Below are 27,461 nucleotides of genomic sequence, written 5' to 3' on the forward strand. Positions count from 1 at the left end.
CCTCTCCTTCCCGGTAAGCAGCAGTGACTCAGCTGCCAGGAGGTCATGCAAACACCACCACGCTGACCACTACTAGATATGGGTTCTGCATTGGCTTATGGCAAAGTAATTCAATGCAAGGATGTGGATTTTCATTGTATTTTACAAGGAATATGGAGTTTTACAAGAATATTGTCAGTGGGACCTTAACCCTGCATTATCCAGAAGGTTACGTGTGCAATACCTAAGGGGGGTTTATAGACCTACTCTTGAAATACCTGTACAGTGGTACCCCGCAAGACGAATGCCTCGCAAGATGAAAAACTCGCTAGACGAAAGGGTTTTTCGTTTTTTGAGTTGCTTCGCAAGACGAATTTCCCTATGGGCTTGCTTTGCAAGACGAAAATGTCTTGCGACTTTTTTTTTTAAACCGCCAATGCATTCCTACGGGAAACCGTCAATGCACATTGGTGCTTCGCAAGATGAAAAAACTCGTAGAACGAAAAAACTCGCAGAACGAATTAATTTCATCTTGCGGGGCACCACTGTATTCTCTTCTGGTTTCCAAATAAGATGCACTCTGGAACAAGGGACATGGCTTTACCCAGAAAAATAAAAAATAAATCTGGATCTGATCCAATATATCTTCAATATAAAATAAACATTCTCATAATCCAGGTCAGTAAATAATAAATCAGCTAATTTCTGTTTGACAGACTTCAAGGATATTATTAGTTTCCAGCCATCAAGAGGTGGTTCTGGCAAAAGCACAGGTGAAATTGTGCAAGTCTTAGTTTAAAGGGTGTTTGGTGAATGGAATATCTAAGTTTTTATTTATTTATTTTTGTTTATTAAACTTAAATACTGCTCTTCATCTGAGGACAACCTGCTTTATGGAGGGTTTCATGTTTTGCGGCGTTTAAATTTCAGGCACGGCTTGACTGGTGATATACGCCAAGCCATGTTAGATGTATCACTCACTAGTTTGGCTTTCGTTGTACTGTAAAGAGAAAGTGTTTGTTGACTGGAGAGAAAACAGTTCAGTGATCCTTCAGACTTAATTTTCTGATGATTAGCAGTTTTATGCATTCATCGAGTTATACATGTCATATAATGTGTTAATCTAACGATGTGTTTTATTACGTGGCTCGGCCTACTGGTAAATCCTACATTCGCTAATAAGCCTTCGAGCAAGAGAAGATAATCTTGTCTCCTTAGAGTTCCTCTACTGACTCATTCATTCCCCTGTACTCTGCCTCTGCTTGGAAGAACATCTTGGGATTGTCTTCATGAAGTATTCAGTGTGGTCTAATTTTAAGGAAGAAGGATGGCTATAATTCTTAAGAAAGCTTGCCTTGTCTGGGCTTCTCTTCTGTCCAAGACGGTTGTCAGTTACAGCTTGTGTTCATGTAATTGTCTGAGCTGATGCACTTACCCTGTTGTGATTGTCTCTTGTGTTTCCCATCTTGTGACTAGGGAATTGGATATGTCTTTAATTAATGATTTTATTGCAACAAAGTCTCCATTTTACAGCAGAATGCTTCATCTTCCAGTAGTGAAAGATTTAATCTCCATCTGGCTGATCTTTTCTGCGAATGCCCTGTGATAATTAAGAGGAAATTGGGAGAGGAAGGTCTGAAATTAAAATGTGTTCTGCAGATGTATGGATGGTCTGCAGGAATGGCTTTGCATAGTCTAAGAAAAGAAGCTGTGGAGTAGAACAGCATAGTCTTATTTTATGGTATTGTCATCTTGCTGTCTGCCAGAGGCAACTAGCTTTCAATCATTCAAATGTCAGAGTGCATGCGGAATTTGAGTTTGAAGAATCCATCCATTGGGCACAGCACCATTAGACATTGATGAGAGCCTGATGGCAGCATTTTCTTTTCCCCTGAGGTTCACCTCTAGGATGTGTCAGTGCTGCTTCACTGTAATTATGATATAATGATAGACTAAAAGTTAGGCATCTTATCTCAACATAATTCCAATTTTCTACAAGTTTAATCAGAGACTTGTGGGGCAGGGTGGGTGTGTGCTGTTGAGATCAGGAGAGATTTGTTGGAGGTGATGATGTTAGATAAGACTGACAGCAAGTTCCTAGTAGAAAGAAGTTATTTTGAATTGGAGAAAAAAATCAATAAAGAGGTTGGAGAATTTGACAGAGTTAATGAGAGCTATTTAATGGAAGGCAACAGATACAGTGATGCTAATGCTTTAAAAATTGCCATAGATTCTCCAGCTCTAGAAAGTTAGAAGTGGACAAAGACCCCCCCTTTTTTTTTAAAAAAAAAAAAAAGACACATATCAGAGAGACTAGGGAAATGTTTTTACCGTCTGAGTTTCTTTTTTAAAAGGTTATAAGTAGTAACTAGGCTTGGCTAATAAAAGAGGCCAGATTGGGTTTTGAAATCATACCAAATGGATAGTTTCAAGATTCACATGAAATTGTATATACTTTTATAAAATAAAATTGTGGCATGAATTGGCCGCTACTTTCTTTACTCATATGCTGCACACTGCTGTTAAATCTATAGGTTTTACAGCTAAAGCTCCATATGGTTTTTCTTGCAGCATACAAACTCTTGTAAATTAGTGAACTCTTCAGAATTACCTACCCTAGACTAATCTTCAGATGTATGGGTGTGACCTAACTTTGACATTAAATGATTACAGCAGCCCTAGGCTTATTATTTGTTTAATAGGGAGATCTGTCAGCTGATTAAATACTTTTTAGCTTATTAATCACCTGGTGTATTTAAAACTGATTGATCAAGCACATTTAAATAAACCTAGATATTACCAAATCTTAATTGGGGGGGGGGGAGAGAAATGAAGATTTGATTTTTCAACTCTACCATTCACTGGAGAGAAGGAAAGGCTACCCCAAATAAATCTTCCTTTTAAACTTAATTTAATTTCTATTTTGATATTCCATTGTTGTCTAGCTTTTTCACTGGCTTCCTGTCTAGATTGCTGATCTATACAAGATATATTCAGAAAGGTCGCATCTTCAGGTACTGACAGACCTGAAATAGTCACTGGAAAGACTATTTTAAATATATATTTTTCATTTGCTAGCATATTAAAGCGCCAGGAACAAAGAGCCTCAAAAATCAAAAGGTGTGTCTTTTACCTGCAGCCCCACTTCACCAATCAAAATCAAGTAAAGTTTCGTAAATTCAATCTACTGATTAAATCAGGGTTGGTGAACTTCTTTATTATGTAAATAGTAACTAGGTGTCATCCTCATCTCGAAAGATTTTATGGGGTGCAGCCTTTTAATCATTGATTCTAAATATGTGTGTGTATGTGTGCGTGGCCAGCTCCTCAAAGCCAAACAGATTTATTCACACCCACAATTACGGCAGCCTTTTCTGGCTCCCTACTAGTCCCAAATCCTTGTCCCCATAGCCACTTCCTTTTCTTCCCATGGGCTTGAGTGAGCAGTCACAAGCACAGCCCCTCGACTGTTTGGAAAGGAGAGATTTTTCTTCCCGTGACAGATAAGAAGGTACATTCATAGGGAGTTTATTGATCATTCATTTGCCCCCCATCTGACTACGTTGCCCCAGCCACTCTGGGAGGCTTCTAGCAAATTATAAAACCACAGTAAAACATCACACATTAAAAGCTTCCCTAAGGGCTGCCTTCAGATTTCTTCTAGAAGTCAGATAGTTGTCTCCTGAGAACGACCTCTGTCTGGTTCCCTGTAACGTCACTTCTTGCAATGAGGGAACCACCAGAAGGCCATCGGTGTTGGATAGCTGGACAATGGAGATGCTCCTTCGGGTATACAGGGTCAAGGAGGTCTAGGTAGTGTTCATGGTTCTCTGTCTCCCCATTTTATCCTCAAAACAACCCTGTGAGGCAGCTTACACTGAGAGATGGTGGCTGGTCCAAGGTCACCCCTTGAGCTTCAGGACTGGGTTGGTACGTGGACCTTGGCTTCCCAGGTCCTAGTCCAACATTCTAAACACTATGCCACAGTTATCACTGCCATGACAAGATTTCCTTATATCTCAAGACAAGGACTTGAAAACCACCACAGCTACTAGTATCCTTGCTGTAGAAACCCATTCACTGTATAGCACTATCCTAGGAAACACCTTTCTTCCCTGCAGCTTAAGAATGAGCTTTATGCTAGTTTAACACAGCATGAGTACATTTTAGCCTGTCTAATGTTTGGGAAGGAGAAAGTTATAATTCCTCCTTTTTGCAAGTGGTTACACGCAATAATCAAGTTGTCTCTTAACCTCATTGCCCGAAACTGATTTCATATAATTAAGCATATTAGGAATATTTGTTTCTTGGATGATTCTGCACAGGGCACTTCAAAATACCTCTAAAATAACTAACCCCGATTATCATTATAGAGAGTCATATGCACGTGTAGCAATTAGTAATTAAAGGCTTTCTCTGTTTACTATCCTAGCCCTTTAAGAGACTGGAATAATGATGCACATTCAGAATGATCTTGGGATGGGGAATCAAAACAGAAGGGCCTGTCACCTCACATCTCTTGCTTGTAATCTCAGAGGAACATCTCCAACAGTTCCTTCACATGTGATTGAGACAGCTGGTAGGGAAAAGTTATGGTGGAGTGAATTTGCAAATGTGGCTACGATTCAAAATCAGATAAACTGACTGTGTTTGCTTATAATTAGTAAGGATAATTGTCAGAACTTATTGCCCTGTCATAGCTTTATCGCAGCAAAGAGAGCTTTACCTGACAATCAGAGATAGCCATCGGATAATAGTGCTTAAAAATCAATTTGCTGATGCCTTATCCCTGAAATCGTGTTCTGTTCTCTGGCTAATTTTTATGTGTTTCAGCGGAGTGATATTAACAGTCCAAGATCCCAGAGATTGCCTTCGCTGTTCCATTATCCAAGCAAGCAGAACACCTTTTCTGTATTCCACCTCCTTATTTAATGTATCCAACTTCCAATTTGATGTTTCGCTGAGTGAGATTTATCTATGTGTTCTCTGTTTATAAAAGGATGATGATTAAAAGATTGAAATGAGTACCAGGTGTAATATAAAATATACTTGAATCAGTGATGCTTGCAGCGGCATGAAGTTAAAATGAAGAGAAGGTACCAACCTCATAAGATATCTAATTTGTTTACTTGGCAAGGCCTAGAGCAGGTTGTACAGGCTAGGTTTGTACAGTGGCTATGTACATTACTTTTTTGCCCAAAATAGAACCTCCTCTCTTTTCTGCTTCCTATTTTTTATTTAATCATCAAAGAGATTATAAAATATCCATTAAAAATACCAATATAATTGTATGTTAAAAACAAGCTGACCTGAAAAATATTCAGTCTATAAGTATAACCAGCAGTTTAGTAAATAAAAATTGCATGTTAAAATTACATGTATTGACATTTATTTATGTAATAGGATTTGTAGGCTACAGTACTTAATACTGCTTAGCTGAAACACTGGCCAGTGCTATGGCAATCTGCTGGCTTGGCTGCCCAATGCTTGTGGAATATCATTCATCATTTTTCACACGTGGCACACCCTTTGTCCTTTTGAAGCTGTTCACCCACACCCTGCCATGCCCTTCTCACATCACAACATAAACTTGCCCACAATTGGGCAGAGCCACTGTGCCACCTTTCCACCAGGTGGGTCACCATTGCTTTCTTTGGGGAGGAGGTTGGCATGGTGCAAGCACACCAGCAGGAGCACAGAATTGGCTCCACCGATGCATTTATACCACATTGACTTCCCCACTCCCTTGCACCTTCCATTCTCTCAGGAAGCAGCCTTGACTCACCTGCCAGGAAGCTAGCATGGCAGCTTCATCTCACCTGGCAAGCTGCTTCTCTCTGGATTTTGGAGTCACACAGGGCACCATTGAAAGTTTAGACACCAAGGAGGTCCTCCCTGGTGCTGAATTCCGCATAGCAGTTGTGGATTCCAAAGCAGCTGGTCAAAGCATTGTCGGCAATTCTTTAATTCTACTAAGTCAGGGACAGTCTTTGGGGTTTCCTCCGGATGTTGTTGGACTACAGCTTTCAGCCCTTACATTTGGGCTGCCTAACAACTTTCCGGGAGGGGGTGGTACCACATTGGTTGCAGAGGCAGATTTAGGGTAGCGCAACCAGTTTGCTCACACTGGGTTGCACAGGGGGCACTGTAGCAATGATGAGCGATGGAAGGTGGGAAGTGTTGGGACGCCAAATTTGGAGTTGCACAGGTGTCGCTGAAATGTTAAAGCCCAAAGTCTGCCACTGATGGTTAGCCCTTTGTTTTGTATTACAGTTTTGTAATCCCAGCACAGACGTAGCTTGCCTCTTTGAAATACGTGTTCATGTAGATATACCCATTTATGATGCATGTTGTACATGACATCCCCCTTCCCCAAAAGTGCCACCCGAAAAGGGATATTTCTAATGAATCCAAATGTTCAAACAGTTCAGATTTATAATTAAAGATGCTATGGACCTCGGGAAATTGCGACCAGCTAGATGTGACCTGTTTAACTTGTGTCTTTACTCAATATCTGATTACAGACACAAGCCTGCTTTACAGTTGTGCGCGGGCAGGTGGGAATACAGCCACAGGTAGAGGAATGAAAAACTGGCCTGGCAGGTTGTCTTCAGAATTCCTTAGAAAGACAGCCCATCCCCCACCTGTCTCCCCTCTCCATTATTGATGGGCACTTTGCTGAGACATGCAAACTGACAGATATGATCCTCCTGCAGGCTTTACTGGAAGGTGGAAGGTTCAGCATTTCTTCCCTAGCAGGGTTTTCTTCAATTTAAGCAGATTATGGTGTGAAAGATGGAATGAGAGATCAGAGTTGGCAGGAAGCTGTGATTTGAATAGGACCTTCAATTTCTTTGACAAGAGTAATGTTCTTATGAATGGAGATGGACCCCTGGTCTGTGATGATAGGTAGGAGGATTGCCTTTAGGAATGATAGGCATTTTGGACAATGAGCAAATTGATTCGCTAAAAGCAGGTGTGGCACACCTTCCTTGGAATTAGAGTCACCTAGCTGCAACTTCTGTTTAACATGCTGGTAAGGCAGTGTAGTTTCTTGTTGTTCATTCTCGTTGAAGAAAAAGGTCGACGTGGATATAAAGTGGGTAAAAATATTATAGGCTCGGGTTTTCTACTGGTCTTATATTTGATGCAAGCAGGACCAGTTTACAGGCTTTCTCTGCAGCGGGAAGCAATTTGGGCTTTCCCAGCAAGGACCACAATGAGTAAATAAAACTGTAGATTAAAAGTGTATGTGTTTTTCAGGTCTTTGCCTGCAAAGTATTAATTGCATCGGTTTTACCAGAATTACATGTACGTTTTTGTATTTCACATGGCTGTTCAGAAGGATTTAGTTTTAGTTATGGCGAGACAGTAGCCGTAGGATATAGCAGTATAGCGATATTTTTATGAATGAATAAAAATAAGTATGTAGTGCCTATGAGTAGTGAGAGACAGGGTCCCCCACCACCTCTGGGTCCCCCAGCTACTACTCCTTGATCCAACCCAGTGTGTTCAGACTGGATATTACTATTCTGTAGCGCCCTCGTGTATACAATTCATATTTGAATGTGACATTAGATGACAGAGTTAGAAGGAACTTCAAAGGTAATCTAGTGAAAAGGTGATCTAGCAGCTGGTGCAGGAACCTCACTGCTAAAAAAAAAAGCCCCTGTCATCCAGTTCTTGGGCATCATGTGACTGGGGGGGGGGGCATGCCAGGAAAGTGAGCTGGTTGGAGCTATGCTAGATGTTGTACCATCTACATAGGGCTATAGTGGTGTTCTGCATTCTCTTCATAGCACCCTTGCAGGTGCCAGTGGTGTACAGAACTGGAAGCACATATGGAAGGAGCAGCAAATGGACATTTTAGCTTTGTATACACACACACACACACACACACACACACACACACTTTCTCTAGCTCCGGGTCTCCCAAACTTGGGTCTCCAGCTGTTTTTGGACTAAAACTCCCATTATCCCTAACTAGCAGGACCTGTAGTCTTTTCGTCTGGGCAGCCCAACTCCTCCATGCACACTGCACCAGACTCCAGTTGGTTGTTATCAGTTTCATGTAAACAAGCAAAGTAGATCCTCATGCCTGTACACCTGGCCTTGATTTAAAAGCAAGAGCACAGGAACAAAACATGTGATGGTGTCTTCGCCTGGCTGCCTGGCTGTCCTAATGTTCTCTCATCATAGAATCACTGAGTTGGAAGGGACTATGAGGGTCATCTGGTCCAACCATCTGCAGTGCATGACTCTTTCACCCAACATGAGGCTTGAAGCCACAACCCTGAGAGTAAGAGTCTCATGCTCCACCAGCTGAGCTATCCATCAGAAGGTTGCCCTGGCGCAAGAGGTTTTCAACCTTTTTGAGTCCACGGCTCCCTTGACGAACTACATTCAATCTGCAGCACCCCTGGGGGGATGGGTTCATCCCCCATGTCATCCCATGCCTGCTTGCTTGCGTACTCCGAGGCACCCCAGGACCAGCCCCAGAGGCTCCATTCTCCTGGAGAGCTTGTAGCCAGGCCTGCTACAACAAACAGCTGTGCAAGCCTTTGGGAGGCAGAGATGTGAGAGGACGTCAGAGGAAAGGAGGGAAGGAAAGAAAGAGGGACAGAGGCCAGTGTTGCCCGTGGCACCCCGACCAAATTCCTATCCTACAGGTGTGGCAAGGAACATCATCTGAACAAGAAGCAGAAATGTCACAGTTTCTTTGCCTGCCTCCTTCTTTTTCCTATTTCTGCACACTGACCTATAAAGGAAACTGTGTTCGCAGCCTATTTCTGATTCATAGAGCATCTTGCAATGTCTTAAGTCTGAGACTTGCGGGCTTTTCATTCCAGTTCTGTGGTGTGCGTGGTTTTTTTTCTTATATTAGTCTAAGAACTGAGGGTTGTAGACGCCGCAATGTATTTTTGGGGGATAAGAAGAAAAGGGTGTCCCCTCTGCAAGCCCTGGAATTCTGGAAGCTGTTACAAAAGCCTGGGAGTAAAGCTGTTCTTTTGTTTCAAAAAATAAATAAATGTGAAAACTAACCTCTTTGTGTAACAGAATACAGGCAAGTGCTTCCCATCATAAGGGTGAGAAGCTAGGGAAGGAAGTGATTTATGGCAAGAAACAGGACATAAGATCAGTACAAATTCAAACCAGGTCATGGCTTCACCACTGATTGAGCTTGAGATTATATAATCACAGTGATAAGATAGTGACAAGTATTCCGACAAGACTCTATTTATCTGGGTTTCTTTGAAGGGAGTGAGGAGTTTAGCTAATAAAGCATCAGTTTCTAGTGTAGGTGAATCCTGAAAAGTAGCAGAAAGGTGTAGCTATAAAGTCAGTCATTGCTGACAAAACTCTCTCTGCTTCAAGCAACTGGATAATTTTTAGCTGCCATGTTATTCAGATACGGTTTTTTTCTTTGCTGTCCTATGCAGGTTGAGGGCTGAGGGAAGGAATAATTAATTACCTGTCAGGTTGTTGTTTTTTGCTGTATCCAATGGAGTTGGGCATATGTAGCATACATTCCTCACCAATGTGGTTTTCAAAACAAAGTTCTGAAGTTTTTAAAACAGGCAGAACCTCCTTTGCCATCACAAACACAAAATGAGTTGATGTAGCAGAATTTGGACTGTGCAGTTCAAGCAATTGGGTGTCTGGGACAATCAGGATGATGGCAGTTTTTCTCCACTGCACTGGAAAATGAAATAAATATTGTACAAAACTCTGTCCACTGTTTCCAGATGCCCATGAAATGTGGTACCCCCCCCCCTTTTCATGGTATTTAATATAACTGAAAGAACTATAGTTTTCTCTAAATAAGCATTTCCATATTTTTCTCTTATACATATTGGTGCTGCTTTGGAAACAATATTGTAAATAAATACAACTCCTCCATTGTTGCTATGATGCTCAAACAATTTCCTAACCAATAAGGTTAGCTATTATTTGAGGTGATCAATGCATTTAAGTAAACTCTTACCTGTTTTAGAGATGCCTGTTCAATGCAATAAATATGTCCTTGTGTATTATAAATCAGTAACTGTGTAAAGATTGTCATGGTGGCATTGCTATTTGAGACAAAAGTAATATTTGGAAAGGAATGGTACTTGACAATATATGGGATCTTGCCTTTCAGACTTACATTTAAAAGTCTTGTGTATTGACTATTTTTCAGCTCTGATGCAGCAAGGTTTTTATAACTCAGTTTTTTTGGGGGGGAAGATGTCAGAGATGAATATGAAGGGTGGATTTCAGTGGGTTTAAGCGTGTTTAACTGTTGAATTGTGGCCCGGTGTTCGCTTCAGGAGACAGCCGAAAATCTGATTACATTTGATTTATACCTGAACAAGATAAAAACAGAGTGCAAACTCTTGGCGGGTGGATATGGGTGTGTTTGAGCATGCAAGCACAAGCACGTGCATGTATCTATGTGGGGGTGGGGGGACTGCTTCTTTTATTTATATGACCCCTATGCTGCAGAGAGCAATCCTCCCAGTCTATAAAGTGTGCCATGTTGGGCACCAATATGTGCAAACCTCCTTTTACAGTGCACAGACGCAATAACTTTCCATCAAAAAAATTATCTTGCTTGCTCGGCTGCAGTGTCAGTTATTTAAGCCCCCCAGGCTCTCCTGTGAATATTGCAGGTGGGTTGCCAGCGTACAGGAGTATAATAGAAGCTCAGGTGGGAGAAGTTTATCTGCTTGCGTACGTGCTTCTGGGTCATATTCTTGCATTTCAGTGTTATGCCTTACTTTTGAAGGGGAGAAAGATTTTTTCTGGACAGCGAGCCAAGCTACGTGCCCCAGTCCCTCAATGTATATTAGTAAAATAAATCTAAACTGAATGAGCATGCCAAGTATAAAGGGCTGGTGGGCTGAAACTTAACTTTGCAGGTGTTAGAGAAGTCCTTCTAAAGCAGAGGGGCAAGGGAACCTCCAGGCCCTTCACTCTGCCCCCTTCCTTGTTTCTCAAGTGCCTTTCCCTAGGCTTCACCACCCGCTTCAAGTGCCTTGAAGTGTGACTATGCTTCTTGCATGCCTGCCCATATGCAGGATTGGAGAGAGGTGTGTGAAGGAAGCTCTGGTTTTTATGTGGCTGGAATAGCGTACAAAGCTGAGTCACTGCTGCTTACTAGGAGGGAGCAGGGAGGCAACAAGGAGGTCAGCACAGTGTAGACGCACCAGCAAGAGTGCCAGATTGGCTCCGCCAATGTGTTTGCAGAGCACCAAACTCCTTGCCATAACCCCACTCCTTACTAGTAGTAAGCAGCAACAGCTCAACTGTTTGGGACATCTGATGAGCATTGTCCAGCCACACTGTCCACTACTGGCTATTCCTTATGCCAACTCTCAGTCTCCGCCCCTCGACCCCCCGGAATGTACAAGTGCCAGGAACAGGCGGTGCCTGGAGAGAGCACCGTGCCTAGGGCAGTAGAGCGAAAATGGGTCATTTTCATTCACAGCTTAATCTTTTAACCAGAGCTCCATTCTAGCCCTCTAGGCTTTGAGTTCATGTCTCTTGTGGGGAGTATTTGCTAGTGCATAAGACTCATACAGACACACAGTGTGTGAGAAAGAGAACCTAGCAATAGAAACATTGGTATTTAAGTAAAGGAAAAGTGTGAGTCCCAAGTATTACTCAGCTGATAACAATTACCTGCGTGCCAGGTGGGATTCACATTCTTTTGTGCATGTGGCACTTAGGTCAGGGGGGAAAATGGTGCTTAAATATTTTCACAGTTGCCTACTGTTTTATCTCGAGCAAGTTAATTACTGCCTGACACCATACAAAAGGTGCTGTATAATAGCAGCTCTGCCTAATTGTAATAGAATATTTTGCATTGCTAGGAAAGATCTGAAGACCACAGTGTGTATGTCACAAACATTATTAATGAGCTCCTTCTGACACAGGCAGGTGTGTTCTCATTCATTTTGGGTTCACATACCCCAAATCCCATAAATTTGGAAGCACACTTTCTTTATTAGTTCATCTTTTCCAGGTTTGAACTCTAGCAGTGAAAACAGATTCCACAATATGCATTGCCCCTGGAGGTGGTGGTTATTTGCATTAGGTGGTTGTTTTGTTTGTGGTGGTACTGTTACCACCACAAACAAACATATACATCAAAGTGCTGTTCCAAACAAACAAAGTTGCACTCTGGATACTCAGAGTTTCTTCTTTCACTGCAGCATCACAGTCCATTTTTGTGCTGACAATTTGCTACTGAGTAGTTAGAATATTTATGAACATTCACAGCATGACAAGCAGACCATCTAACAGGGAAGTTGCCATTATTGTTGTTGTTGTTGTTGTTGTTGTTGTTGTTGTTGTTATTTAAATGGAAAAGCAGCCTACAAATTTAACAGTAAGTACATTTACATCATAATAATGGCAACTTCCCCTGTTAGACGGTTTGCTTGTAAACCAAACAATACATAACATAACATAACATAACAACATAACATAACATAACATAACATACATAACATTATTTTAAAGACTAAAATAGTTGCTTAATTAGAAATAAAATCCATATCTCAAGTACTCTCTCAAAACCTGGAGGACTGAGGACCAAAAAAATTAACCAACTGCCTAAAAATGTCATTGAAGCAGATCAGTAATGCTGTTCCAGACTATCAGAGATCAAAAAACTAATTTCTGACAGTTCTGCCACCCAGGTTTCTGTGATATCAGAGTGTTCACACAGCAGCCCTGAATTTGGTGGTATAATGTTGATATTGGTTTGTGTTCTGATGAGAAGAATTCTGGAACAGTCTTTGTTAAGGTAGAAGAGGAAACTGTTCTAAAAAGGAGTTGAATAAATATTTGATTGGTCAACTAGGATAAACTTTAGTGCTTCCTAGATAAACTTGTTCTTTTCAAGGTGTCAGAAGTGGCTATGGGCAGATTTGACATAAAAGGGCTCAAGTTACAGTGTATACTATGTGGATCATGATAGGAGATTGCAGGACTTGTTGAAGGCTATGTGTTGGAATTGTGAATTCAAGTGAAGGCTTTTTGAAGAGGTCATCTGAGGAAGAAGTTGGAAAATTGCCGGATTTAAGAACTCGGAGAACTCTATATCACTTGTAGGATTCTGCAAGCAGTTGAACTAAGGACTTGGCTGTGGACTTTAAACACAGCAATGACTTTGAAGCAAATAATCCTCTCTGGGTTCAGAGAGGGAAGACCACTTGCAACATATGTAAAGTGTGTGTATGTGTACGTGTTGGTGTTGTCCTAGTAAAGACAGCTCTGCTAAACAGCTGTTTTCTCTGGTGAGCTTAACTGCTTGACTGACTTTCCACAGCACATACTAAAAGATTCAATCCGCCTCTCTTTTTTCATTTTCTATCTGTCTTTGATTTCTTGAGAAAACATTGCAGCTGCCTTTTCAGAGGCTGAAGGTAAAGCTTGTTTTCTTTAATTATATGGTTGAAAATCATATGAAACCACCAGTCTGTTGCTTATTATTTGTATTTTGATGTGCTGTAATCATTTGCTTGGTACCCCATTGCACATCACCTAGAGCTTTATATCACATAAGGCAACTGATAAATATAAACAACAATAGCAACAACGTTTTTAAAATTGATTTGAATCTTTTTTCTAGAATGGCATTCTCCTGTGACTGTTTTCATAGTATTGTATGTGGAATGCATTTCTGGAATAAGGACTATATATAATGCCTTACCTAGACCAGCTTTAATGATTGTAAGAGAAACAGTCTTATACTGTGGCCTGATTTGCACATCATGGGAAGGTAGAATATGAAAGAAGACTTGGCTACAGGTCGTGGTTAAGGACCACTTAATCACTGTCTTGGGTTCAAATGACACACTAAGTCAAACCTTGGCTTAGCTGCCATGCTGTATGGAGCTAAAGTACTGGACGGCACAATGTAGGTGATATTTCCTCCCTGGGAGCTAGCACATTTGCTTCAAGCGATAGTTTGGCTTAGTGTTACGTGTGAATGTGGCCTGTGTTGGAAGAGGAGTTGCTGTTCATTTTCTGCTCCTGGTGGTTCGTTCAACTTTCCCTGGAAACAGCCACTGGGAATAAATGCTGAGGGTATCAAAGACGCTGTTGCAGAATACAGTGGTACCTCGGGTTAAGTACTTAATTCGTTCTGGAGGTCCGTTCTTAACCTGGAATTGTTCTTAACCTGAAGTACCACTTTAGCTAATGGGGCCTCCTGCTGCTGCTGCGCCGCCGGAGCATGATTTCTGTTCTCATCCTGAAGCAAAGTTCTTAACCTGAAGCACTATTTCTGGATTAGCAGAGTCTGTAACCGGAAGCGTATGTAACCTGAAGTGTATGTAAAGTGTACAGGTACCACTGTATCTTGATGTCCTTTCATATTTTAAGCAATATTAATGTAGCCTACTTGGGGGGCCACCTAGCTCCCATTTTTGATGAAAGTGAAAGGGGGGTTGACAGATACCTCAGTGTCCTGCACAGAAGTAGCCCATTGGAGAGGAATCCCTGGTGCTGCAAAGTTTCATATCAAAGCCGAACCATTGCATTGATGGCGGATTCCTAATTTCTCTCTCCTAGTTGTTAGAACCAGCGTTGATCTTTCCAAGCGATCCCTTGCTAGTGTCTCGTGTGTTTTGTTAGGAGTGCTCCCTCCCCGCTCCCCAAATTCTGTCAGTGATAAACTAATTACACGCCATACATTTTTAATGCTTTAATCTCCCATCATTTTCCTAGAGAGGAGTAATCCCCTTTCCAAACAAATGCCATGCATGGCCAGGCACTCATTGTGAAATGTATGGTTTTCATTAAGCCCCCATTGTTAATAAGAAACTTAATGGATGTTTCAGATAGAAATGGAAGGGCAGGCAAGGCAGTGCAAGCAGCATGCTGAACGATTGCAGCAATAACACTGCACTACCAGTACAGTGCCAGTAGCAACATTTCACCAGTATTATGTGTCTGTTCGTTCATCTTAGAGTTGGAAGGGTCATCTAGCGCAACCCCCTGCAATGCAGGAATCCCAGCTAAAGCATCCATGACAGATGGCCATCCACCCTCTGCTTAAACACCTCCAAGGAGGGAGAGCCCACCACCCTTCGTGGGAGTCTGTTCCACTGCCAAACAGCTCTTACCTACAGAATGATTTTCTGGTGTTTAGTCGGAATCTTCTTTCTTGTAACTTGAAGCCATTGGTTCGAGTCCTACCCACCATATCAGAAGAAAGCAAGCATGTTCCCTCCTCCATGTGACAGCCCTTAAGATATTTGAAGATGGCCTCATGACTGCAGTTGGTGGGGCCAGAGAAGTGACACAAACTCGTGCACTCACTCACTATTTTTCTCTTACAGACAAATCCCTAACCCTCCCCTCCCCTACACACACACACACACACAAATAAAACCCACCACATACCCTCTTTATGTCTTCCCAACCACAGGACACAGGTTTTATTTTATGCTTTAAAATTGTTATGGGTTGTATCTAGCCTTAGTCATTTTTCACAGTAGACCCATTGCAATGAATAGACCTGACTCACTTAGGTCCCTCGACTGAGCAACGGTTAGTTGGCTACAACCCTAGGCAATTTGTTTTAAACGAATATTTTGGTTTTGTCTTTCGCGAACTGCTTAGAGGCCTTTCGCTTTAGTCGTTAAATAGACACACAAAAATAAAATAAGGCAGAGTAAAAGGGTGACTTGCACCCTGCTTCTTAGCTCCAGCCATGCATGCTGTCTGTCGCCTTTCCTCCACTCCTGACCAGGTCCTCATTCCCAAGCAAACTGTTCCAGCTGAGGAGGCCTCCCTCAAGGGAACCAGACACCCAGGGCAGCAGACTGCTAGGTGGAGTTCCTCTTTCCCATGCCATTCCCTTCCTTCCTTAGCCTTCCATCCCTGCCCTTTCATGGACAATGTCCCCACATGAAAAGTCTTTGGTGAGGTGAACATACCAAAATACCATATTTTTCAGTGTATAACACGCCCCCACGTTTAAGGAAATGGGAGGGGATTGCTCAGAGTTGTTGAGCTTTTTTGGGGGGACAGGGGATTGATCACTCACCTGCCTCAACAAAGCCACCAATCATCTGACTGCTCACCACCAATCACTTGCCTAATCTCCTGCTCACAGCTGCCAACAATCACCTGTCCCCCCCCTGCACTGTCCGTGTATAAGACGACTACCAATTTTGAACATGTTATTAAAATAAAAAACCCATTGTGTTATACACAGAGAAATACGGTATATGGAAATATGTCCTTAGTACGGAAGTGAACCACTCCGTGAAAGGATAAAGCATAAGTGGCCATGGAAGGAAGCACAGTATAAAGATACTGTTTTTCAGTATACCTGATATTTACAGTAACTTCTTCTGCTCTACCTTAGAAGGAGAAGGATAAAAGGGTACAGTACCTTGGGAGATGAAAGCCAATCAGAAAGGCCGCTTGTTAAACTCAGTGAAAAATGAACTCTGAAAAAGGCAGGTGTGGTGATCCTTTGAGGACATTTTGGAATAATTGTACCAATAATGCATTAAAATGTCACCAGGGGAACTGATTAATTGGTGTTGCCTTCATTTTTCTCTTCCATTTGCTTGCATTCTTGTCCTGACGGCTTCCTAATAAAAAATAAAAATAGCGATGTTTGGCCCCACCACTATATATGAAGTCTTTTATTACTGCAGAATGACATATGTGAAACCTTGCAACTGACATTCATAGACTTAAATGCCTACTCCCTCAATTGCTTTATTAATGCATTGGCTTTCAGTGTAAAAACAAACGCACCGAAACCCTTGAAAAATTCCGATTATGACTGTGACATTTATCATTTTATAATAGAAGCATTAGTAGCTTCTGGACTGAATGTTGGCTCACACATTTTCTGCAATAGAAATCTCCACTTTCCTTTATTAGCTTAATGTTAACTGCAGGTCTGTTTTCACAAGAAAAGCATGCCTCACTTTTCCATCATATAAAATTGATGCCACCTTAACGAAGGTGGCTGAACATGGGGCACACTTATTTTCCATAAATGACAGTGACTGAGGTCTGCCTTTCCATTGGCCAGAGGGCCCTCAAGTAGTTAATTTTCAGCGACATGATAGGGAAGCAAATGGTTCACTGTTTAATTTATTCTGGTGGTATTTTGGCCAATGGGGGAAGATGCTTGTGAGATTTTCTGTCCCAAGTGGCAAAGGGCCTTGGGTACTATGTACATTGACTTGGAGGTGGGGTGGGGAACCCAGTTTGCTGCTCTGCCTTGGGCAACAAAATGATTTGGAGCAGTTCTTCCAGTGATGGTGGGCTGCTTCTCACAGCTGGCTTGCTTCTTTTGTGTATTCTTAGGATGCTTGTAGGGACACGGGTGGCACTGTGGGTTAAACCACAGAGCCTAGGACTTGCCGACCAGAAGGTTGGCGGTTCGAATCCCCACGATGGGGTGAGCTCCCGTTGCTCGGTCCCTGCTCCTGCCAACCTAGCAGTTCGAAAGCACGTCAAAGTGCAAGTAGATAAATAGGTACCGCTCCGGCGGGAAGGTAAACGGCGTTTCTGTGCACTGCTCTGGTTCGCCAGAAGCAGCTTAGTCATGCTGGCCACATGACCTGGAAGCTGTACTCTGGCTCCCTCGGCCAGTAAAGCGAGATGAGCGCCGCAACCCCAGAGTCGGCCACGACTGGACCTAACGGTCAGGGGTCCCTTTACCTTTAACTGGGATGCTTGTAAAGAAGCAGGAGAAATGTTTGCATGTATGTAATAGTGTGAAGAGTCAGTTGCATATCTGGTGGGAACAAAGGCCCACCCAGAAAGTAATTGAGTATGAAAGCAGGCAGGTCACCAAGCCATTCAGCAAGTGAACAAACGGGTTGGGCAGTTTTGAGCAAAGCTTGGCCTAAGGAAGCAGGTCACAGTCTGAATAATAATAATAATAATAATAATAATAATAATAATAATAATAATTATAATTTATTATTTGTACCCCGCCCATCTGGCTGGGTTTCCCCAGCCACTCTGGGCGGCTTCCATAGAAACAAAAAATACGGTAAAATATCACAGATTAAAAACTTCCCTGAACAGAGCTGCCTTAAGATGTCTTCTAAATGTCAGGTAGTTATTTATCGCTTTGACATCTGCTGGGAGGGCATTCCACAGGGCGGCTGCCACTACCGAGAAGGCCCTCTGCCTGGTTCCCTGTAGCTTTGCTTCTCACAATGAGGGAACCGCCAGAAGGCCCTCGGAGCTGGACCTCAGTGTCCGGGCAGAACGATGGGGGTGGAGACGCTCCTTCAGGTATACTGGGCCGAGGCCGTTTAGGGCTTTAAAGGTCAACACCAACACTTTGAATTGTGCTCGGAAACGTACTGGGAGCCAATGTAGGTCTTTCAAGACTGGTGTTATATGGTCTCGGCGGCCGCCCCCAGTCACCAGTCTAGCTGCCACATTCTGGATTAGTTGTAGTTTCCGAGTCACCTTCAAAGGTAGCCCCACGTAGAGTGCATTGCAGTAGTCCAAGCGGGAGATAACCAGAGCATGCACCACTCTGGCGAGACAGTCCGCGGGCAGGTAGGGTCTCAGCCTGCATACCAGGTGGAGTTGGTAGACAGCTGCCCTGGATACAGAATTGACCTGTGCCTCCATGGACAGCTGTGAGTCCAAAATGACTCCCAGGCTGCGCACCTGGTCCTTCAGGGGCACAGTTACCCTATTCAGGACCAGTGAGTCCTCCACACCAGCCCGCCCCCTGTCCCCCAAAAACAGTACTTCTGTCTTGTCAGGATTCAACTTCAATCCATTAGCCGCCATCCATCCTCCAACCGCCTCCAGGCACTCACACAGGACCTTCACCGCCTTCACTGGTTCTGATTTGAAAGAGAGGTAGAGCTGGGTATCATCTGCATATTGATGGACACCCAGTCCAAACCCCCTGATGATCTCTCCCAGTGGCTTCATATAGATGTTAAAAAGCATGGGGGAGAGGATGGAACCCTGAGGCACCCCACAAGTGAGGGCCCAGGGGTCTGAACACTCATCCCCCACCACCACTTTCTGAACACGGCCCAGGAGGAAGGAGCGAAACCACTGTATAACAGTGCCCCCAGCTCCCAGCCCCTCTAGACGGTCCAGAAGGATGTTATGGTCGATTGTATCAAAGGCCGCTGAGAGATCCAGCAGAACCAGGAAACAACTCTCACCTTTGTCCCTAGCTCGCCGGAGATCATCAACCAGTGGGACCAAGGCAGTTTCAGTCCCGTGATGAGGCCTGAATCCTGACTGGAAGGGATCCAAATGGTCCGCATCCTCCAGGCGTGCCTGGAGTTGTTCAGCAACCACGTGTTCAATCACCTTGCCCAAGAATGGAAGATTTGAGACTGGGCGATAGTTGGCCATACTGGCCGGGTCTAAAGATGGTTTTTTAAGAAGCGGTTTAATGACCGCCTCTTTCAGCGGATCTGGGAATGTTCCCTCACAGAGGGAAGCATTCACCACCCCGCAGAGCCCATCGCCCAGCCCTTCCCGGCTTGCTTTTATTAGCCAGGATGGGCAAGGATCAAGGAGACAGGTGGTTGGTTTCACGCATCCAAGCAGCCTGTCCACATCCTCGGGGGTAACGGATTGAAATTGATTCCATGCAACTTGACCAGACAGAGCTCTAGCACTCTCCCGCCCCGGCCCTGCTCCCACGGTGGTATCTAGCTCCTTCCAAATATGAGTGATTTTATCTGCAAAAAACTTTGCAAAATCGTTGCAGGAGATCTTGGGGTCTTTACAAGGCCCCGGTGGTAAAGGTGGTTCCGTTAAATTGCGAACCACCTGAAAGAGTCTCCTGCTACTATTTTCTGCAGATGCAGTAGAGGCGGTGAAGAAAGTCTTCTTCGCCGTCGCTATCGCCACTTGGTAGGCTCGACGTTGAGCTCTAACCTGTGTCCGGTCAGATTCGGAGTGAGTTTTCTGCCACCGGCGCTCTAACTGTCTCAACGATTGTTTCATCGCCCTCAGCTCTGAAGAAAACCACGGGGCTGTCCGGGCTCCATGCAATCGGAGAGGGCGCTTCGGAGCCAGACAGTCGATAGCCCTGGTTAACTCCGCATTCCAGCGGGCCACCAGGGAATCAGCTGAAAGGCCATCAACATGGGATAAAGCATCCCCTACCACTCTCTGGAAACCATTTGGATCCATTAAGTGGCGGGGGCGGACCATCTGAATTGGTCCCACCTCCCTGCAGAGGGGAAGGGTCGCGGAGAAGTCCAGTTGCACCAGTCTGAAGCTTCATAGGAGGACCAAGTGGAACCCTATTAGCTTATTGACTCTTCTGCAGAGATGGTAGCCATGGTAACACTCTCTGGCCTTCTGCAGCCGATGATGATCATATACCCTCCAACATTTCTCCAATGAAAATAGGGATGTCAATAATAATAATACCCTATCCATCTGACCCACTCTGGGTGGTTTCCACCATATATAAAAACATAATAAAACATTGAACATTAAAAAAACTTCCCCATACAGGGCTGTCCTCAGATGTCTTCTAAAGGTTGTATAGTTACTTATCCCCTTGGCTCTGGGGGTCACATAACTCCATACCCTCCAAAATTTCTCCAATGAAAATAGGGGCATCTTAAGGAAAAGCGGGACGTTCTGGGATCAAATCAGAAACCACGACGGCTTCTGTAAATCTGGGACTGTATAGGGGCACTTGGACGGCCTGAAATCATACAAAAATGGAAGGCCAACTTTGTATATTCATATTTTTACTTCACTGGTAAAATTAGCCTTCAGGAAGTGGAAGGCCTGTGGCGAGTTAACTCAGGTTTGATTTTCCTATGTGAATTTTGCTAGCCCTGAAACTAATGGGGCAAGTTAGTCATAGCGAATTTTAGTCCCATTGATTTCTGTTAACATAGTCTGGGTCTAAAACTATGGCCTGGTTCTCATGGTGCAGTAGGCTGGACTGTGGTTCACTGAGACAGCACAAATGGGCCTGGCTCCCAGAGAGGAGCTCACAGCCAGTTTGCTCCTCCCTGCCCCCTTTTTCCCCTCTGTGCTTTGTCGAGCTAAGCCAAGGTTCGGCTTAGAGTGTCGTCGGAAACCAGGCTCGTGGTTGAGCTCTCCTCATTAATCACGAGCAGTAGCCAAGAACCTTCTGGGTCGGACCTGCAGTGCATAATAAGTTTTAAAACCTACCTTTACGTTTCAGAAGGGAAATGCTTGTGACATCTCTGAATCATGGCCTCTGGGTATGGCACTTCTCTACTCTATCAGAAAACCTAGGAATGATAGAAATACCACCAAGAAGGCATGGTAGAAATAAGTAATCTGCTTGTTGCTTTGGGATGCATTTTTACTCATTTTACTTTGTCATTCACTTGATTCACTGAACTGATTCCATTATAATGGTTCACTTATGTATGCAACTACCTGGGAAAAATAAAGATAAAAATCCCCCTAAAGCATTTTATTGAGTTCTTGGTCCAGAAACAGGATAATAAATAAGCAGAAGCCCAAATGCAACTGTGTGATTGAAGAAGAAGGAAAGAAAAACTGTGGACTGAAGGGAAGGCAAGGAACATCACCAGCAAAATGGAAGGTCAAAAATAGCACCTGCGATCAAAGATCCAATTCAGTGTGTTTTGTCTTGTGTGTTATACAGGAGACAGTGTTTCTACCTGTCTTTATTATTATTCTTTAGTCTGTTGGGTGTTTTTTTCAAGAAGCAATTTTGTGAATGAATAGTTTTGGAAGTGCAAGTAATTTCATCTACCTTTTGCCAAACAAACAGGCAATGTTAGCCGCAGGGAAAATTACATAGCCTAAGAATATTGCACAATAAATATGTTGTGTCACATAGACACCATCTGTAAATTATTCTGATAGACAGAACAGCTTGCCTGCCAAATTCTGAAACATGGTTTTGCATAGTACAGAAGTGTGGTAAAATAGCTCAGGGGGATTCTGGATCAGGTTGCATGAATTAAATGTTGACCTTGAACTTGCGTACATCACCTGCAAGACTGAACAGAGTGTGCTTTGCCTTTCAGGTGGCAATTGGTAGACTGTTAACTCTTTGTTTTATTTTGCGGACACATTTTAAAATGTTAAAAAAAATCAAGCATAGAAATATATAGCTCAGATATTTCAGTTGTGAGGCTGTGCCAGTACACTTCAGTATATTAAATATTCTACGGGGTAAGGATAGCTAAAAGTGATAAGAGAGAGCATTGGCAATGGAGCTGAAGACATTTAGCACTCTAAAGAAATGTCTGACATCTCTTTGTGTCACTCCCCTGTGAAACAGATGATCAATCAAGGCATGCTATTTTTTCTCGTGCTGTGCTTTTTGCACCTTTAAGTGTATACTGATTTATTTAGACTCACTGAGTATTTGCATTTAGGAATTTCTTCCAGTCTTGACTCCGGTACTGCTATGTACTTTATAGATGAATCTTTGTACTTTATAGATGAATCCCATTTCAGTAACATGGAAAGGCCACTAATTTAAAATATTCTGATTTGTTTGGTCTAGCCTTTGATAAAAGCATGGAGTTTGCTCTCTCATGATCCAAAGGCAGTCATAGCTTTCTCTCCAGATGATTTGGTGAACAACATGATGGGCCATTGCTGCAACCTCGACGTTCTGTTGCACCAGCAGAGTTGGTTCTGTCATTTCCAGATGACAGGACTGGATAATTAAGGAAAATTCATTTCCATACATGACAGTATAGCCCCAGAGATCAAGCTGTAAGTGATTGACAGCTACCATGGGGCAAAATCACTAATTAAGAAGCTTGACCAGTTGAAGACAGTGTTGATGGGTGTCATTTGGCATGTCACGCTCCAATATTGTAAATAAAGATCTAGAGGAGGCTGGAACTATGTTGTGTGCTCTGTCATCAATTTGTATAATGGTGTTTTATCACACTTTAGTAGCACCCGGAATAAATTTCATGTGTTGGAGGCCATGGCAAAGTACATACACCATCCAATTGCACTTTTGGCTTATCTTGGATCAGGCCCTGATCCACTAATGGGTCCTGATCTGCCAGTGGAAGACCAGTGAGCTACACAACATAAAGTGTTGGTGTTGACCTTCAAAGCCCTAAACGGCCTCGGCCCAGTATACCTGGAGGAGTGTCTCCACCCCCATCGTTCTGTCCGGACGCTGAGGTCCAGCACTGAGAGCCTTCTGGCGGTTCCCTCATTGCAAGAAGCAAAGCTACAGGGAACCAGGCAGAGGGCCTTCTCGGTAGTGGCGCCCACCCTGTGGAACGCCCTCCCATCAAATGTCAAAGAGATAAACAACTACCTGACATTCAGAAGACATCTTAAGGCAGCCCTGTTCAGGGAAGTTTTTAATGTGTGACATCTTAGTGTATTTTTGGTCTTTGTGGAAGCCGCCCAGAGTGGCTGTGGAAACCCAGCCAGATGAGCGGGGTACAAATAATAAATTATTATTATTATTATTATTATTATTATTATTATTATTATTAACAACTGAGAAACCCCGCTCCCTTTTAAAATGAAGTTGGCATGGATAACCCTGTCTTGGACTTGAGTGCCAGTGGGTTAATCTGTCATAGAGATGGGCAGACAGGAAGCAGCTTGCACTGAAGGAAAGGCTCTGTCTTGCTGTGGATAGGTCCATGCCCAGTGATTAAGTGACCCCTAGAGTAAGGGCAGTAATATATACCTATCCACAGGGTTGTTTTTCAGCCAGAACTCACCAGAACTCAGTCCCGGCACCTCTCAGGTGGGTGCCATTGCCGTTATAAGAGAACAAGGGAGGCATTCATGGTGGGTTCCAGCACCACTTTTTCCAGAAAAATAGCACTGCCTCTCCATCAGCTTTCAAACATGCTTATATGTTATTCTAACATGTATATATGCAGACAGGAAATCTATGGCCAATATGATCATTACCCAAATAATGATCAACTTGGTGACATGCTTTCCAAATGTCAGCATTGCTTTTTGAAAGTTATCTTGCCATTTTTGAAACAAATGGTAAAGAGGAGCACTTTCTTTCATGCTTGAAACACAGAAAGAACTATCTTAGGTCAACCATGGTACAGAAATGGCTGTATTCATTTGCACTACTCTCGACTGAGAATGAGTGCTTTTGAAATAGTTTAAGATATATTCCCAGTAGCATAAAAATACCATCATGCATTATGTAAAGACATTACGTGTTGTGTATATAAATAACTTCACCCTTTATCCATTGCTGCCTCTTATCCCTGGAATTGCCTCCCAGAACATCTGTTTGAGGCCACCTCTCTTACTTATTTTCAAATCCATCCCCAAAGCCCATTTTTCAAGCCTTTTTTTTTTAAGTGCCATCTTTGAAACAACCACAAAGTCCCCATCCCTGTGCTGTTTTCATGGGACTGTTTTAGTGCATATTTTAAATATTGATGTTTATATTTTCATGTTTTAATCAGGTTGTTTTAATCATGGATGTTTATAGTTTAAAGTATGTGTCATTAGTTTTTGTACTTGTAAACTGCTTAGAAGCCTATTTTGGAATTGTTGTTGTTGTTGTTTAGTCGTTTAGTCATGTCCAACTCTTTGTGACCCCATGGGCCACAGCACGCCAGGCACTCCTATCTTCCACTGCCTCCCGCAGTTTGGTCAAACTCATGCTGGTAGCTTTGAGAACACTATCCAACCATCTCATCCTCTGTCGTCCGCTTCTCCTTGTGCCCTCCATCTTTCCCAACATCAGGGTCTTTTCCAGGGAGTCTTCTCTTCTCATGTGGTGGCCAAAGTATTGGAGCCTCAGCTTCAGGATCTGTCCTTCCAGTGAGCAATATGGGCTGATTTCCTTAAGAATGGATAGGTTTGTTCTTCTTGCAGTCCATGGGACTCTCAAGAGTCTCCTCCAGCATCATAATTCAAAAGTATCAGTTCTTCGGCAATCAGCCTTCTTTATGGTCCAACTCTCACTTCCATACATCATTATTGGGAAAACCATAGCTTCAACTATATGGACCTTTGTCGGCAAGCTTGATGTCTCTGCTTTTTAAGATGCTGTCGGTTTGTTTTTGGAATTAAGCAATGTATTAATTATATCTACTGTAGCTAATGGTTGAATTTGTGTAATTGAACTTAACATGCGTTCTTCCCCTGTTTCAATCCTACTTACAACTGTTGCTTTTGTCTCCTCTGTCCTGATTTCTAGACTGCAAAATCTGTCCTCTTTTACTATGTAAAATTCATGGTGATGTGTACATTGAAATACACAAAGAGAAAGCTGGTTTCTAAAATCTAACACCTGGTCAGTGGCAGCTGAACGAACAACAGCAACAACAACAACCAAAAACAACATATGGTATTGGTATTTCAACATAGGGGATAGCTTACAAATTCACACAGTAATCATATATTGTACATGCCTACGCAGGAATAGTGCGACTTACTCCTACAGGGTTTTATACATTGGATTATTAGACTTTAGTCTCCTGTTTCCTCAAAGTGATTTCTCAGTTGCTGTCCCTTTAGTCAACATAAAGCCCTCCTTTGTCCTTGACACCCAGATGAACCACTGATAATGCTTGCATGAGTCCTGCTGCATCTTTGTAGAATCACTGTGGATAACATTTGATTGATTCAGAGTGAGGTTAGATAGCACATTCCTATCTCCATTACTTCTACTATTGACGAGCATCCAGAAATCATGCTAGTGAAAGGAAACTGTTAAGAATTGCCACTGGGCTCTTCAAAATATGGAAGGTTTTCTGTGTCTGAAGAGAACTGTGGAAACAGATTAATGGAATACAGCTGTGGCTTTTCTATCACTGGAATGGGTGATAGCCAACTAAGTCATACTTATAAGTAGACCCTTTGATATTATAACCATCAGAAAACCAATACAGTACTGTGTTTAGTGTGATGAAAGATGCCTAATTTAGGTATCTAGATCATCCTTCCTAGATTAAGGTACATCTCTGAGGGTTTGTTGCTTGGCATGATTGATTTTAGTGGATCTGCTTTGATTAAAAACTTAGATACCACCCTTTGTGTTTAAAGAAGCCTTTTAGTCCTGTGCAGATTTACTAAGGAGTAAGCATCACTGAAAGGGATGCGGGTGGCGCTGTGGTCTAAACCACAGAGCCTAGGGCTTGCTGATCAGAAGGTCGGCAGTTCGAATCCCCGTGACAGGGTGAGCTCCCGTTGCTCAGTCCCTGCTCCTGCCAGCCTAGCTGTTCAAAAGCACATCAAGTGCAAGTAGATAAACAGGTACCGCTCCGGCAGGAAGGTAAATGGGAAGGTAAATGCCAGAAGCGACTTTGTCATGCTGGCCACATGACTTGGAAGCCGTACGCTGGCTCCCTCGGCCAGTAAAGCAAGATGAGCTCTGCAACCCCAGAGTTGTCCACGACTGGACCTAACCAGGAGTCCCTTTACTCTTTACCTTTAAGCATCACTGAACTTCATGAGACTTACTTCTGAATAAACATATTTAGGATTGTGCTACCCTCACAAATGTTTCCTTTATGTGTAAGGATACTTTAGGATGATAGGATTGTAGGGTTGGAAGGTATTCCAAGGGTCATTTAGTCAAACCCTTTGCAATGCAGGAGTCTCAACTAAAGTTCTTCCTGATGTTTATTTAGAATCTCCTTTTAATTTGGTGTGTATCTGCCAGCAGACATGCCAGGTAAGATGCAGCATTCAGAGAAAAAACAGCTAAATGTTGGGACACACAAGGAGTGTCTCCAGCGTATCATATTGTGTGGAGGGAAGCAGGTGGTAGAACTGAGAGGCACCGCCACCCACCCAGCAAAAACAATAAGTAAGAAAGCTAGAAGAAAATGGCACATAACAAGTCTTTCTTAAGTCAGCAAGATTGTTCACCATTTTGCTTAAACTTACATTTGTGTAGGACATTAATTTGTGTGGGACGCGGGTGGCGCTGTGGGTTAAACCACAGAGCCTAGGGCTTGCCGATCAGAAGGTTGGCGGTTCAAATCCCCGCGACGGGGTGAGCTCCCATTGCTCGGTCCCTGCTCCTGTCAACCTAGCAGTTCAAAAGCACATCAAAGTGCAAGTTGATAAATAGGTACCACTCCGGCGGGAAGGTAAACGGTGTTTCTGTGCGCTGCTATGGTTCGCCAGAAGCGGCTTAGTCATGCTGGCCACATGACCCAGAAGCTGTACACCGGCTCCCTCGGCCAATACAGCGAGATGAGCGCCGCAACCCCAGAGTCAGTCACGACTGGACCTAATGGTCAGGAGTCCTTTACCTTTACTTAGGACATTAAAACCTTGCCAGATTATTACTTCAGATACTTCTGTTCCCATTTCTATGCTGTAAACCTAGTGTGCATGTGTGAAAGCATGTGTGTAGTTGTAATCATCACCATCAACATCATATCCCATACTGCCATTCCACTTCTGCCTGCACAATAGAATTTCTCCCTTATCCCCTGCAACTGCCCATCCCACTATGCCCCTTTGCCCTAGAGGGTTGGGGGAGCCTCCAAAACAGATTTTGGGGGTGT

The 27,461-nt window shown here is 43.1% G+C and overlaps 1 protein-coding gene and 1 long non-coding RNA gene across 7 annotated transcripts in view; one reads left to right on the plus strand and one right to left on the minus strand.

Moving 5' to 3' along the window:
* PTPRG (protein tyrosine phosphatase receptor type G) overlaps positions 1 to 27,461 on the plus strand; it is a 518,906-nt gene that overhangs the window by 283,346 nt on the left and 208,099 nt on the right. The gene's annotated exons all lie outside the window — the stretch shown is intronic.
* Positions 1,036 to 17,873, minus strand: LOC310672748. 2 transcript variants are annotated; one of them, XR_014508747.1, is made up of 3 exons: positions 17,668 to 17,873; positions 16,376 to 16,580; positions 1,036 to 1,579 (listed from the first exon to the last, which is right to left on the minus strand). It is a non-coding gene; the product is annotated as an uncharacterized lncRNA (long non-coding RNA). The 2 variants fall into 2 exon arrangements; XR_014508748.1 differs by lacking the exon at positions 1,036 to 1,579 and adding an exon at positions 9,293 to 9,677.

The sequence above is a fragment of the Podarcis tiliguerta genome, assembly GCF_965153285.1.
Source record: "Podarcis tiliguerta genome assembly, chromosome: 2".
NCBI classification, from domain to species: domain Eukaryota; kingdom Metazoa; phylum Chordata; class Lepidosauria; order Squamata; family Lacertidae; genus Podarcis; species Podarcis tiliguerta.